The sequence below is a fragment of the Coenobita brevimanus genome, chromosome 44 (genome assembly GCF_032717465.1).
Source record: "Coenobita brevimanus isolate Jiangsu-jjx chromosome 44, ASM3271746v2, whole genome shotgun sequence".
Taxonomy (NCBI): Eukaryota; Metazoa; Arthropoda; class Malacostraca; order Decapoda; family Coenobitidae; genus Coenobita; species Coenobita brevimanus.
Genome location: NC_136997.1, coordinates 26722671 through 26739063, shown reverse-complemented (window position 1 = coordinate 26739063; position 16393 = coordinate 26722671).

The following is a 16393-nucleotide window of genomic DNA, read 5'->3' as shown; positions in this document are numbered from 1 at the left end:
ACTCTCTACAAATACATCATGAACGGGTCAACTAGTTCCACTTCCCCATACGTCACGTCACGTGGTGCCTACGTCACAAACCAAGGTGCTGATGGAGCTGCACGCTCGGGATACTCTTGCGTCTCATATGAATGAACGCACCACTATTTGGATGCCAGTGCTGTAATACTATTTTTATAGGAATATATCTACCATGTATATGACACGTTAATCATTATCAGTATTATACGTTTACTTGCATGGTATTGATTGGAGACCCAGTTAGAATTACGCTCATTGACAAATTATCACTGGGTTTGTTTCGCCCGAACAGCTGACTGAATATCGGTCTAAGTTCACAGCTACCACTGTTGCCAGACAAAACACCAACATCTTGGTGGACTTAAGTAGCCTTGAGTCATCTGCTCGTAACTGTACTTGTTGATGTGTTTCCCCTTTTGTATTTTGTTGTTTTTAGGCTCATTCATGCTTGCCCTTCAGGGACGATTTTTCCAGAGAGCTGGGGCTTGTACTGGTTAAGACAAATTATAATAATAAAATACAACCAAGAAATGAATAAATAAAAGACTTCAGGCGTTACTTATTCGTTACTGTTACCAAAACCTTTTGGACTTTTGAGGGAAAATTGTACTGTATATGAACCGCAATGACCAATCCAGGATTGTGCGAGAGGGGGACAAGATATTTTTTTCGCTTTACCCACTGAATATCATAAGGCTTTCAAACATTCCAGTCAGTTTGTTTGGCCGGACAGAACTGGACCACTCTGACCACTTGAATATAAGTCGTGCCTGCGTGAAATTCAGTAATCCTTAGCTGAGACGTAAGAATGAGTCTCCTTCATTTCTAGTTAAATCAACCCTTTAATCAAACTACACATGGCCATCAACGAGGCCAAAAGGGTCAAAATGCACATTATTTTAACCTACAGAGCTATTAATTCAAAGACTCATCAGCCGGTCAGATTTATGCAAGGCAGTAGCATAAAACCAGCTTACTTATTTCTGTAACTCTATGTATATTTCAGGTCTCAACATAATTAACTGGTCTAGAGATGGATGCATTCATGTGGTAGCATTGATATAATTAGAAGGTTAACTGTCTGATCATAGAAACATCCCACAACTATCTCCTCTTCTTTTCTGTCCCTTGAATGGAGCATGCAGACTGCAGGAAACGGACAAATTAAGCTAGTTAGAGACAAATCCGGGACCACATCACTTAAAACAACATACTGTTATTCCTTTATGTCTAGAGGTATTCTCTCTCTCTCTCTCTCTCTCTCTCTCTCTCTCCTGCTACCACTAGATGATTTTAATAACCTCAAGAAAGGTCACTCGTACTGAAGGGGTTTGAAGGCTATACCTTACCTCCCCACTTCGAAAGTATCCCGAGCTGAAAACGATCTTATAGAGTATGAATTAAAAAAAAGCATCATAGTGAAAAGAATGAGGTGCTATCATCAGGTACTGTAAGAGATTATTCCTACAGCACCAAAAATATCAATGGTAAGAGCTTGACCTTTATTTCAGTGACGGTCAGTGTTAAACTCCTGAGTACCATTTTTACCAAGACAACCAAGGCTGTGACTGAACTCCAAAACATGGCAATCCAAAATTCTTATCCAAACATCTAAGCCAATGATTCAACTGCAAAACATGACAGTCCAAAATTTTATATGCAGACAACTGAGCCTTTAATTCAACTCCATGCCTCGAAAACATGACAACCTAGTATTGAGCAGTCATACTGCTAAAACTATGATTCCACTAAAGCTATGATTCACTCCAGAGTTTTGAAACACATTGCGCCCCGGAAAAAATCGATCAGCCAATTTAAACTCGGCTTCAATTCCAAAGGTTTAAAACACGATAGCTCCAAAAATTCAAGTAGCCAAATCACTAAAACTGTGATTCAACTCAAGAAATATGAAACACACCTCACCAGGAAAAATAATCGATCAGTCAAACAACTAAAATTATACTTCGATCCAAAGCTTGGAGACAAGAGATTTCTACAAATTCGAGCAGCAAAAACTACTAAAAACTATAATTCTGCTTTAAAACTTTGAATTCCTCCCCTAAAAGAAAAATCAACCACTCAGACAATAATAAAACTGTGACGAGTCGAAAGGTTATATTTCTCCCAAAATTCAAGCAACTGAAGGACCAAAACTGTTATTTGACTCTGAAATTTCGAAACACACACCTGCCATGAAAAAAAGAGAAGAAACAACCATGCTTCGGCTACAAAGTTTCGAAAAAGAACTCCATAATCTCAGGCTGCCAAAAGATTAAAATTATGCTTCCACTCCAAAGTTTCAAAACACGACAACCCTCATGGCTTGAGCAGCCAAACCATTAAAATAATCGTTTACAGAGATCTGAACCATGACAACCCCCCAAAATCAGATAATAATATACCCAGTTACCCATGTCTAACAGTGAGCTATACAATCAAAGATAGGACCTGGAGCGGTCGCCCGGGCAAGTACCACATCTCCCAACACAACACACACAACAACACCATTTTCTCTACACCGAGAAATGACTCCCCAGCTGTCATTTTTCGACGACTTCTTCTAGCCGGGGACATTGAGAGCAATCCAGAACCCACCAACAAATACATATGTCCAACATGCTCAAAACCTATCACGTCGAGCCGACAGACAAACGATTCAGTTCAGTGCAACTCCTGCAAGAACTGGACCCATTACACCTGCACAACACCTGCATCCAGAAAACATTACACAAACACCTGGACCTGCTCCTTATGCTCCTTCGCCCACCCATCAACCCCCTTCCAATCCTACTGCTACTTCCTTCACACCTTCACAGCCAAAGCCACCGACCCGTCCCACACCATCCAGTCACCCAACTTCTCCCATTCCAACCCATCCCTAATTCACCTCAACCCTTACCTCCATCACAACCTCCTCCTACTCCTTCCCCTCCACCCACACCACCTACCCCCGTGCTGCAGCAGCCAACACACATCGCACACACAACATAAACATCCTTCAGTTAAACATAGATGGCATAAACACCAAAATACAAGAACTCACACAATTCATCAAATAACAGAACATACACATTACTATCTTACAAGAAACAAAACTGCACAGAGCACAGAAAACACCGACATTTCATAACTTCACTACCATTCGACAAGACCGGGCCGACGGCGGTGGCGGTGGGCTCATCACCCTGGTACACAAATCCATCATCTTAGCAGATACCAGTGCACACACAAAGTCACTTCTCCCTCCACATGACACCACAACAGAAATACAATCAATTAAAATACGCACTGGTAACAAATCACACATAACAATCGCTAACACATACATTCCCCCCCAATCGTCCCCCACAGTACCACACAATTACTCTCCACAGGTACACCACATCACTAACATACCCAACATCATCCTGGGTGGTGATTTCAACGCCAAGTCGTCGGCCTGGCATGTCAACAACCCTGACACAGACAGAGGGCTGGTACTACAATCCCAGACAGATCATCTTTTCATATTAAACAGTCTAGACCAACATACCCATATCCCACACCATGCCCTCTTCCTCCCATCATCTCCAGACATCACCTTCTGCTCCCCAAACCTCGCTCCCACTCACATCATGGAAAGTGGTCAAAACCCTAGGTTCTGATCACCTCCCAATCATCATCACTACCAAAACCAGAATCATCCCAGCTAGCCACAAACACACATACACTAATTATAAGAGAGCCAACTGGGAGGCCTTTGTAACTGAAACAGAACAACATTTTTGAAACACTAAACAGTACACCCATCACAAACATCAACAACGCTGTGCACACTTTCAATACAACCATACAAAACGCAGACAAAAGACACATCCCTAGAGGCAACAGAAAGAGACCCAACCCCAACTTCACACAAGAAATTCAAGGCCTCATTAGACAACGGGACACACTGCGACACTCCCCAACACCCCATACACAAGACACCATACAACAAATACAAAGAACTCAACACTCAGATAAACAGTAAAATATCAGAACAGCAAACAATAAACTGGAAAAAATTACCTCAAAACACTTGACCACAAAACAAACATCAGCAAACTCTACAAAATACTAAACAGCATCATATTTTCCAACAGCAACACCACACAATCACACGCTGCCATCACAGCAACAGACACCATACCTTCAAACAAACAACAAGCAAACACTCCCATCAATCACTTTTCACAAGTCAGCCATTTAACCCCATCCGGAAAACCGACGTATCATCAGATGTAAGAGACAGTTCCCCACAGACCCAGACTACGCACCTTTCACTTACAACCAGACGAAGCACATCATTAACAACCTCAAGCACTCATATGCCTGTTGACCAGACAACATAAGCAACATTCATCTTAAACACCTAGGACCGCAAGGCATACAAGCACTCACCAACATATCAAACTACAGCTACTCACACAACATGATACCCAACATCTGGAAGCATGGCAATATCATCACTATCCCTAAACCCAACAAAGACCCCACATTACCCTCCTCACATCGCCCCATCACACTCCTCTGCACCCCCTCTAAAGTCACTGAATGACTGATACTACAGGTAGTCACACCTCACATTCCCCTAGCCCAGTCACAACATGGCTTTAGGCCACTACACTCCACAAACACCCTTCTTACAGACCTTACACAGAGAGTTTTCGATGGCATGAATTCAGCTACAGAACACTCCTAGTCACACTAGACATTAGCAAAGCTTTTGATGCCATCCCCCGCCACAACCTCGCAAACAAAATATTCAACAAAAACATGCACAATAACACAAAAAGATGGCTGGCAAACTTCTTAGCAGGCAGATGTTTTTTTTTTTTTTTTAAATGCGAGGAAGAAGGAACGAAAGGCCATGAGCCCGCAGTAGCAGTTCCCTCCAAGAGAAAAACAAAATACAATAGAGAGCTAAATTCAAGATCCGATCATTTTGAGATGCCTGGACACACTGCGTTTGAGAGACTGGAGATCATAGGCAGCAGGAAATACAGACAGAGGGAGACAGTTCCAGAGCTGACCTGTTGCATAAATGAAAGACTGGGAGTAACGGTTAACTCTTGCATTAGAGAGTTGGACAGAAAAGGGATGAGAGTTTGCTGCCAGACGGGTGCTACGCGCCAGTCGCAGACGTGGAGGAATGCAAGCAGACAGTTCAGAGGAGCAGTGATCATTAAAGTAGCGATAGAAAAGAGATAAAGACGCAACAGTGCAGCAAAGAGACAGAGCTTGAAGGGAGTCAGTAAGAGGAGGAGAGTTAATGAGACGAAAAGCCTTTGACTCCACCCTATTGAGAAGAGCCGCATATGGGGAGCCTCCCCACACATGAGAGTGTACTCCACACAGGGGCGGAAAAAATCCCTGTATAGAGTCAACAATTGTGCAGGGGTAAAGAAAGAGCGGAGTCGGCTTAGCACGCCCAATCTCTTGGAAGCAGATTTTACAAGAAATGTAATATGATCTTTCCAAGATAAGTCCTGAGTAAATGAAACCCCGAGCATGTTCAAGGATGATGCAGGATTAAGCTGAACATTATTAAACATTAGTGGGTATACCTGTGGAAGATTTTGTCGGGTTGATAGGTGTAGGAACTGAGTCTTAGATGCATTAAAAACAACCATATTATTTTTACCCCAGTCAGAGATACGAGCCAAGTCAGACATTAGGTGTGCCGTAGCCTCATCCCTTGTTTGTTGAAGTAACAGTTGAGATGGGCGTTGCGAGAACCGAATGGAAAGGTGAAGGGTGGAGTCATCAGCGTATGAGTGGATAGGGTTAGATGTACAGCTTAGAAGATCATTGATGAATAAAAGGAAGAGAGTTGGTGATAGGACAGAGCCCTGAGGAACACCGCTGTTGATAGATCTAGGAGAAGAACGATGGCCGTCTACAACAGCGGCTGTAGAACGACCAGAAAGGAAGCTAGCGATGAAGGCACAGATAGAAGGATAGAAACCATAGGAGGGCAGTTTGGAAATTAAAGATTTATGCCAGACTCGATTGAAAGCCTTTGAGATGTCAAGTGCAATGGCAAAGCTTTCGCCAAAGTCCCGAAAGGAGGATGACCAGGAGTCTGAAAGGTAGGTGAGAAGATTGCCAGTGGAGCGTCCCTGACGGAATCCGTACTGACGATCGGAAAGAAGGTTGTGATAGGAAAGATGCCTTAAAATTGTTTTATTGAGAATTGACTGGAAAACTTTTGAAATACAGGACGTTAAAGCAATTGGACGATAGTTGGAGGGTTGGGAGTGGTCACCCTTCTTTGGGACTGGCTGAATGAGAGCAAACTTCCAGCAAGAAGGAAAGGTACAAGTTGACAGACAAAGGCGAAAGAGTTTGCCTAGGCAGGGTGTAAGCACAGAAGCACAGTTCTTGAGAACAACAGGAGGGACCCCATCAGGCCCATATGCCTTGTTAGTACTGAGGCCAGTGATGGCAGAAAATACATCAACTGAAGAAATTTTACTGTCAGCCATGAGGAAGTCAGAGGGGGGAAGTGATGGAGGAACAGCACCGGGATCGTCTAAGGTGGAATTGGAGGAGAAAGTCTGTGTGGAGAGATCTGCTTTATCAGTAGAAGAAATAGCTACAGAACCATCAGAGTAGAAAAGAGGAGGAAGGATGATGAGGTAAAGTTGTTAGAAAGATTTTTGACAAGGTGCCAGAAGGAGCGGGAAGAATTCGAGTTGGAGAGTGGAGAGCATTTAGTATGGATGAAATTATTTTTAGTAGAGCGAAGAACAGACTTATCATGATTCCGGGCAGAAACGTAAAGATGATGTGATTCAGGGGTGGGTTGGCTCCGGTACCTTTTGTAGGCCCTCTCCTTGTTGCGGACAGCATTAGAACAAGCATGATTAAACCAAAGCTTTCTTGCGTTAGTCAAAGGATATGAGAAAGGAATGTATGCTTCCATGCCCGAGAGAATAACCTCCGTAATGCGCAAGGCACACTCAGATGGCTCCCGGCCATGGAAGCAATAATCATTCCAGGGAAAATCAAAGAAGTACTGCCTGAGGGCCTCCCAGTCCGCGGCTCCAAAATGCCACAGACGACGTTTCCCTGGAGGGTCCATAGGCCGTACCAGAGTGATAGGATAGGTTAAGGTAATAAGGTTGTGATCGCAGGAGCCCAACGGAGAGAAAAGATTAACAGAGTAAGCAGAAGGATTAGTTGTGAGGAAGAGGTCAAGTATTTTTTTGAGCTCTCTCCAAGGCAGTCAGGGATACGGGTAGGGTGCTGTACACGTGACATTTGTTGGTCAGTCTTCTAACGTCAGAAACTTCACAAACGGCGTCCCCCAAGAATCTGTTTTGTCCCCTACACTCTTTAATCTATACATGCACGACGTACCCACACCCCACACACCACAGATACACATAGCTTCCTATGCAGATGATATAACACTTACATGTACGCATCAAAACGCAAACACAGTTGCACACATCATTCAACCTTACCTCAACACACTAAACGAATGGTTCACCACAAACAGGCTCAAAATAGCCCCAGCCAAATCTACAGTGACTCATCTTGCAAACTGGACAGCAGAACGCAGTCACATCCCACACCTCACCATAAACAACACTCCCTTACCACACACACACACACACACACACACACACACACACGCAAAATCCTTGGTGTAACATACAATACATCAATGTCGTTTAAACAACACATGACAAACATTAAAATTAAAATAACTCCAAGACTCAATGCTTTGAGGTCACTTGCCCATACAACATTCGGACACAACAAAGAAACCACCACCACAGTATACAAACAATACATACGTTCAGTCATGAATTATGCAAGCCCTGCCTGGGCTTCTAACCTGACCAAAACACACTACAACACTCTACAGACCATACAGAACAAGGCCCTAAAAATAATCACGGGCTGCACAGCTACTACACCCACAGACCACCTACATTAAGAAACCAAAGTCTTCAAAGTCAAGGATCACCTAGACATGAGAGGCACCCAGTTTCTTGCTGCAGCCTCCACAAACCCACAACATCCACTACAGTACATGACAACACACCCACTCACACCAAGGAACATCAAAACAACACCCAGCACACAATACCATACACAAATACTGTCATCTCTCCCCTCTCGCCCACCTCAGACCAGCTTCCAGAAGCATATCCACACTCAGATCACTCGCCACTCCATTCAGTCACTTAATGACAACACACAGCTGCATGCACGGCCTCCTGACATCCACCCTTCTGAATCCTATCTTCCTCGTGAGGACAGGGTCCACCTGGCCAGGATGAGATGTGGGCGCCATCCAGCCCTCTTAAGCTACCAGAAGAGGCTGGATGACTCCGTCGCTGATGCCTGTCCAGGATGTAACACAGCACCCCATACTATTAATCACATTATGGAAGACTGCATTGCACACAATCACCTACCCCAACAACACAACATACACTCTTTGAGAGCTCTGTGGGAAAGCCTGTCTCGGCCATGGCCTTCCTAAGGGACTCCGGGCTGTTCGGCCAGACTGCCTAGGGAACAACTACTACTACTACTACAATCAAAGATACGAATCTATTACTTCCAAAACACAAAATACCACCACACTCGATAAAAAACAGTTAATTTAAACTATGCTTCGACTAAAGCTTCGAATCAAAACCCTCCAAAATCAAGCAGGCTAACCTCTGAAACTATGATTCCACTCTAAAGCTTTGGAACAACCCCATCTCCCCTTCAGCAAAAGAAAATAATCGACAGTCGAACAGTTAAAACTATACTTCAGTTCTTCGAAACAATAGCTTCCCCAATTCTAACTGTCAAACGACTAAAGCTATTTGACTCCAGAGGTATGAACCATAACAAAAACCCCAAATCAGATCATAATGCTATCAGTTAGGAATGTCTCACTGTGAGCTATAGCATCAATAACTAGAAATATGCACTGTCATAACTATAAATAGAACTGAAGGCACGTAGGTATCAGGAACTCTCTTATTTTTGATAGCCATGAACTAAGTTATGAGCATTAGTTAATTATTCCGAAGGAAAACTCTTGAAATTATATACTATCAATTCTCACTCGTAGTTACTGTGTTTAACCTCTGGACGCCGGGGTAAAATCTGCTCTTGCCTCAATTTAGAATTAAAAAAAAGCTATATTTCTAGCCTCAATATCTCAGAAACTACAGCAGTTATGGAAGTGAACTGAAGACCATATTACTCATCAACTCTTCTTCCTGCGAATGAGAGTATCCCAAGGTCTGAAGGTCGTTGCATCGATGAGTAATGAAGTGCGGAAGAGGACTAATTTTCGCCAGGAGAACATGATATGTTTTTATGTCTGCCCACGGTCCCAGCTATGGCTTTGTTCTCAACGTGATAACTTCTCCGTTACTAGATAAACTAGACACAGTGGTGTCCAAGGCATGCCCTATGGCCCTATCACTGTGTCCTTCCCTAGTATCCTTGGAAAGAGGCTTGGCAGGGGTGGATGAGGCAAAAAGTCCACATGAGGCGGGAATGAAATAGGAAAAGAAAGGTTAAGAAAAGATTGTCCTACACATGGCAATTTCACAGAAGACTGAGGTATGGTTGGGCGGGCTAGTGGAATCTCTGCCGAGTTTTGGTGACAAGTTAAAGTGGCGGCCACTTAAAACTGTGCCATGAAAACAAGTACAGTTCCAACTGACACGCAGCACTGCCCGGCTACCGATTTTTTGACAGTTCCGATCGACACCTGCGGTTAGGGATTAAGAAATGAGAAGGAAAGAAGAGTGCACAGTTATTTCATGTTTCCTATAACTCCTGAAACAATCTTGATTTACAAAAACTGGGTTAAATGTTTCCTACAGGAAGAACAGGGCAGATAAACTGCACAATTTTCTAGTCTTCTCTATGTCTCTAGTTCTTCCTACAAAGCTAGATCTTAAAGGTACATAGAATTAATCGTAATTACGTACGAAAATCACACCCCTGGCTTGAAATTAATTATTGACGGAGGGTTAGTGTCCCTCCCCGGAAAACAACTAACTAAAAGGACAAACAAGAAGCCTCAGACAAGGACTGGCCAAAAGATGACGACCAAGGACCCGACAAAGGACATGGTAATCGAAACATGGAATGTAAGAGGTGCTAATGATGAGGTGAAAGAGAGAGAGATTGTCCAGGTGCTTGAGGGTGCGAAAGTTGATGTATGTGGAGTAACTGAAACTAAATGGAGAGGTGAGAGTACGAGGGAATGGGAGTATGGATGGGGTATATGTGCAGGAGTAGGTGAGAATGAGAGGGCAAAAGAAGGAGTGTGTATAGTTGTGAGTAAGAGAAGGAAGAAGAATATAAGAGAGTATGGATCAGTTGGCTCAAGGATCGTGTGGGTAAGATTGAAAGTTGGAATACAAATGTGGGCAAGCAGAGTGAGACAAGAGTTCTGGACAAATGTGGAGGGTGCATGGAAAAGTTTGCAAGGAATGAGAGAGTTTTTGATCGGTGATATGAATGGTAAAGTAGGGAATGTGAAGGTAGATGGATTAGTTTGTGAGTGGGATGTGCCTGCTGAGATAGATGAGAATGGCAGTGCGTTAGTGGACATTTGTGCTGGGAGGGGGTTGGTGATACCCAATACCCTCTTCAGGCACAAAATGATCCACAGGTATACATGGCGAATGATGAGAAGGGTGGGTGTTGAACTAAATGAAAGGAAGGCAATGATTGATTATGTGTGTGTGGATGAAAGGATGCGAAGATGTGTAATAGATGCAAGAGCTTATAGAGGTTGGGGGAGTGGACTTTCTGACCACTACTTGGTGGTGGCTAGGATCAAAACTCAAATAAGATGGAGTAATAGAAGAAGGGAAGGACTGGAAGGAGTACTTGCAAGGAGAGTGGAAACGTTACAAGAGGATGAGAAAAAGGCAGAATAAAAGAAAGAAGTGGAGGAACGATTGGGCAAATATGAACTGGAGCAGATGGGGACGTGGAAGGTGTGTGCAGGATATTCACAGAAGAAATATGTGCAGCATGTGACGTGGTGTGTGGGATGAAGAGAAGACAGAAGGGGGTGCAAGGAACAGCGTAGTGGAATGAAGAGGTGAGACAGGTTGTGACACAAAAGAAGAAAGCATAGAATGAATGGATGAGAAATAGGGTCGTGGAAGAAATTGAGTGGCGGAAGAGAGAGTTATATGTAGAAAGAAAGGGAGAGGTAAAAAGATTAGTAAGAGAGAGTAGGAAGAGAGTGGATGAGGAATTTGGAAGGAATTTGAGTGTAAAGTGGAGGGACTAAGAAAATGTTCTGTAAAGAGGTGAAGAGAGTAAGACAGGGTGGAAGTGCAGTTAACAGGGGAGTGAAAGATAAAAATGGTAGATTACTAGTGGAGAAGGGAGAAAAAGTGAGCAGATGGAGAGAACACTTTAAGGAATTATTGGAAATAGAGGATGGAAGTGATGCGAGTATAAGTGGCTGGGGAATGGCTGGGAGAAGGAGGGAGATGAGAAGACAGGAAGAAATCAGTAGGACAGAAGTTGTGGAAGCAATGAAGAAAGTTAAATTGGGGAAAGCCCCAGAAATTGATGGAGTGTGTGGTGAAATGTTGAAGCATGGGGTAGAGATAGTAGTAGAATGGATGTGGAAGATGTGCATATTGGCCTGGGAGGAAGGTAGAGTTCCGGAGGATTGGAAGTCAGGTATAATTATTCCCTTGTACAAAGGAAAAGGGGAAAAAGAAGTGTGTGGTAATCATAGGGTCATTTTTCTTCTTAGTATAATAGGAGAAGTGTATAGTAGGATACTTATTGACAGTTAGGAAAATAACAGAGGAATTAGTTGCAGAAGAACAGGGAGGCTTTAGGAAGGGAAGAGGTTGTGTAGATGAGATATTCATTCTTAGATCTTTAGTGGAAAAGTTTCTAGAGAAGAGAAAGAAGTTGTATGCGGCTTTCATGGATTTGGAGAAAGCATATGACAGGGTGGATAGACAAGGATTGTGGAAAGTATTAAGAATATATGGAGTAGAAGGGAAGTTGTTGAATGCTGTGAAGAGTATGTATGATGGTGCTAAGGCAGCAGTGCGTGTGGATGTGTCATAAATGACTAAATGTCATAAAAGACTGTGTGGTTCCTTTGTGATTGAGTTATATATATATATATTGTGAGACTTGTGGACGAGCGGTTTTTATATCTTGGAGTAGCTTCCCATTTGTCATGTAGTGACAGGAGAGGTAAAGAATAGTATGGGACTATTTTTATTTGTCTTGGAAATATTAACAAGTCTCTCACACAGAGCGGAATATAGAGTCCAGTCCCGCTAGCTATATCTCTGTCTCTGTCTCTCTGTCTCTCTCTCTCAAATTGCCAAGCCCTTCTCCCTGTGACCTGTCTCTTCTAAGGCCTGTCTCCTTCTCTCTTGCCTGTTCTGTGGCTAACCTCCGTCTGAGCTCTCTTTCCTAAATTCTGGTGTAGCAGGGGTGTGTCACGTGTGTTCCTCGTGCGTGGAAAGTTCTAGCAGCCTGTGTGTGAGTATGTGTGTATGTGTGTGTATGGTCACTAGGCGCTGTCGTGTGCCTATCAAGCATTCCTCGAGTTAAGAGTGTGTAAGCATGTTTAGCATTGCTCGATTCTTGCAGACACAATACCTTCTCATCATCTGACTCCCTGCTTCTATCTGTCTGTCTATCTATCTATTTATCTATCTAGCTATTATGATTTGTAATTATGATTTGTAGTCCTGACATCTGCTCGGCCGTGCAAATATGGCGTACCATCGACAGTTAATAGTCCTAACATATTAATACACATTATATACACATTGTAATGAACTTATAAGCTAATTAAGTTAAATACATAATATTGTAAAAGTAACATAATTGTATGAATATTGTATACATATAATATTCAGGGTAAATAGTGATTGTTCAGTAATATTACATTTTAAACAAGTTGTATACATATTTGAATTAATGCAATGGTTGTTGTATAACACTTTGTAAGACGTGCATGTACAACAGACGTACGCATATAATTGTGCAATGGTAATACTACTAGGTTACACATTACATAGAGTTATCACTTTAGTAATGTCTAATATTTCACCTAACTTGTATGATGATACTGGTAATACAGAATTGTGCTATAATTGTATGACTTATAATATTGTACTAACATTGTGGTACTACATAATTGTAACATTTTATGAATTGTTACAAAATATTGTGTTAATGCATAATTGTGTTGGCCTGATAATTGTAGTTACATTTGTTAATGCAACTCTTACATAAGTGTCTTGGCCTTATAATTGTAGTTAAAGTTACATAAAAGTTACATCTTGTTAATGCAACTGTTCATTGGCAAAGTGTAACATAATGTAATCGTTTGTCGTTACATAATTGTTACATATCGTTTGTAGTTACATTATTGTAGTTAATGTTACACAAAAGTTACATCTTGTTAACTACTGTTACATAAATGGTACATATTGTTTGTAGTTGCATAATTGTAGTTAAAGTTACATAAAAGTTACATCTTGTTAATGCAACTGTTACATAATGGTACATATTGTTTGTAGTTACATAATTGTAGTTAAAGTTACATAAAAGTTACATCTTGTTAATGCAACTGTTACATAATTGGCAAAGTGTAACATAATGCAATCGTTTGTCGTTATATAATTGTTACATATCGTTTGTAGGTACATAATTGTAGTTAGTGTAACATAATGCAATCGTTTGTCGTTACATAATTAAAATATGGAGTTACATAATTGTAATAATTGCATTCCTAACATATGCTGCGGTCGATGATAGTGATGATGTGTCATACCACTTCCTTGTGGAGACAGCAATATGCTTTTTTTTTTTTTTTTTTGTAGTTTATGTGGTATTTTGGCATTTGTAGTAACACTTACACTTATTTTCATTTGTTTGTTATGTGATCTTACTCTATTTCTCTTTTTTCTTTCTTACTTTCTTTCTTTCTTTCATTTTTTTTTTTTTTTTTGTATGTATTGATTTTCTATAGTTTGTTTTTCTTCGCTTGTGTACGCTTTTTCCATGTTGTTCATGGTTGCATAATTGCTGGCTAATTTCCTTGGGATACTTTTTTAAAGTTTAGTTTATATTGCACAGAGATTATAAAATGATATTATATAGTCCCATATTTTGTTATTTTATATAAAAAATATATATACATATATACAGTATTAACTATATACACTGACTTGTTGTTCACTTGTACCTATCGTGGGTAATATGTGTGTCAGCACTGTGTGGAAATCTTTGTCTTCACGATTGTGTTGAAGATGTTCACTCTTGCTAACGTCATTTGTGTTGGCCATTTTTTTTTTTTTTTTAGTTTACCTTGTAACTTAATTTATATGTTTCCACTAGGTAGCTTTAATTAATAAATGTTTAATGCAGTTCTCTTAATTGCTCAATGAGTTACTGTGATGGTATATTTTCTTTATCACTTTGTAGATATAATAATGTATAGCTGTATGTATGAAACACGTATTTTATGTGGGTATAAATGGTAACACTCGTTGGTAGTAAATAAATGTTATAATAAAGGAATGAATATATACAGTGTAGAATATTTATTGTTGGTGATTATTTAGTGTTTGAGTTATGCAGATAACTGAAGTAAGTATGTGTATTTAAGCTGTAACTATACAGCACGTTTTATATGTTTGTGCAGAAACTTATTGTCTATCACTGTGTATTGTATAAATGAAGTAACTATGTAACTCACTAATTTTTACCGTGGAGGAAATGGTGTGAGTGGTGTTGCACGTGGTGATAGCGTTGTCCTTCACAGGTTGATTAACGTGTTGTCATCTCAGCAAACGTATGGTGACGTCGACTTCCCACACTGGTAGCTGTGGTGTGTAACTGAGTAGCGATGAGTAACTTGAGTGAAGATGAGTGAGTAAGACGAGTTGTGAATATGGACTTGGTGTTTTGCTGCGTCGTCTTGACCTCTGGGTCAGCATAGGCGGGAGAGAGTGGTGGGGGCTTGTGTGCTTGTTGATTCGGTCTTTCCTCTTCTTTACTTGCTTTGTTTTATATTCTCCTTGTTGCTGCTTGAAGTTACGTGAAGATTATAGAGTTGTTTTGTAGACTTGTAGACTATTTGCATTGTAGGCTGTATTTTGTAGGGATTCACTGTAGAACTGAAGCTAATCTTGTAGAGTCTCACCTGCTTTTGTAGAAATTTGCTTTTAATTCGGAGACGATGTCCGTAGATTCGCTGGTTCGTCGTAGAAGTTGCAAGATTGTATCAATGTTTTGTTAAACTACTTGCAAGGCGTCCTGTGATCTCTTGACCTCTGCATCAGCATGATGATCGGGGAGACGGAGGGGGCTGGTTGGAGAGAAGTGTCAAGAGCTGGTTGTAAGTTGTTGGTTGTGAGAGGTATTCTTTTTGTTTTCAATCTTGATATTTTGTAGGAATTCAATGTTGATTCGTAGACGAGGTTCGTTTACGTTCACTGCTACCAAATGTCATAAATGACTAAAATGTCATAAAAGACTGTGTGGTTCCTTTGTGATTGAGTTATATATATATATTGTGAGACTTGTGGACGAGCAGTTTTTATATCTTGGAGTAGCTTCCCATTTGTCATGTAGTGACAGGAGAGGTAAAGAATAGTATGGGACTATTTTTATTTGTCTTGGAAATATTAACAAGTCTCTCAAACAGAGCGGAATATAGAGTCCAGTCCCGCTAGCTATATCTCTGTCTCTGTCTCTCTGTCTCTCTCTCTCAAATTGCCAAGCCCTTCTCCCTGTGACATGTCTCTCCTAAGGCCTGTCTCCTTCTCTCTTGCCTGTTCTGTGGCTAACCTCCCTCTGAGCTCTCTTTCCTAAATTCTGGTGTAGCAGGGGTGTGTCACGTGTGTTCCTCGTGAGTGGAAAGTTCTAGCAGCCTGTGTGTGAGTATGTGTGTATGTGTGTGTATGGTCACTAGGCGCTGTCGTGTGCCTATCAAGCATTCCTCGAGTTAAGAGTGTGTAAGCATGTTTAGCATTGCTCGATTCTTGCAGACACAATACCTTCTCATCATCTGACTCCCTGCTTCTATCTGTCTGTCTATCTATCTATTTATCTATCTATCTATTATGATTTGTAATTATAATATGTAGTCCTGACAGATGGTGAACTGAGTTAATTTTTCTCTTTGAAGGTTGGGTTGTAACAGGGATTTGTCATGTCTCCATGGTTGTTCAATCTGTACATGGATGGGGTAATAAAAGAGGTACAAGGTAGGGTAGTGGATGTTGGAGTGGCCCTGGTGAGAGAGGGTAGTGTTTGGAAACTCCCTGTACTGTTGTTTGCAGATGATACTGTATTGTTGAGTGAA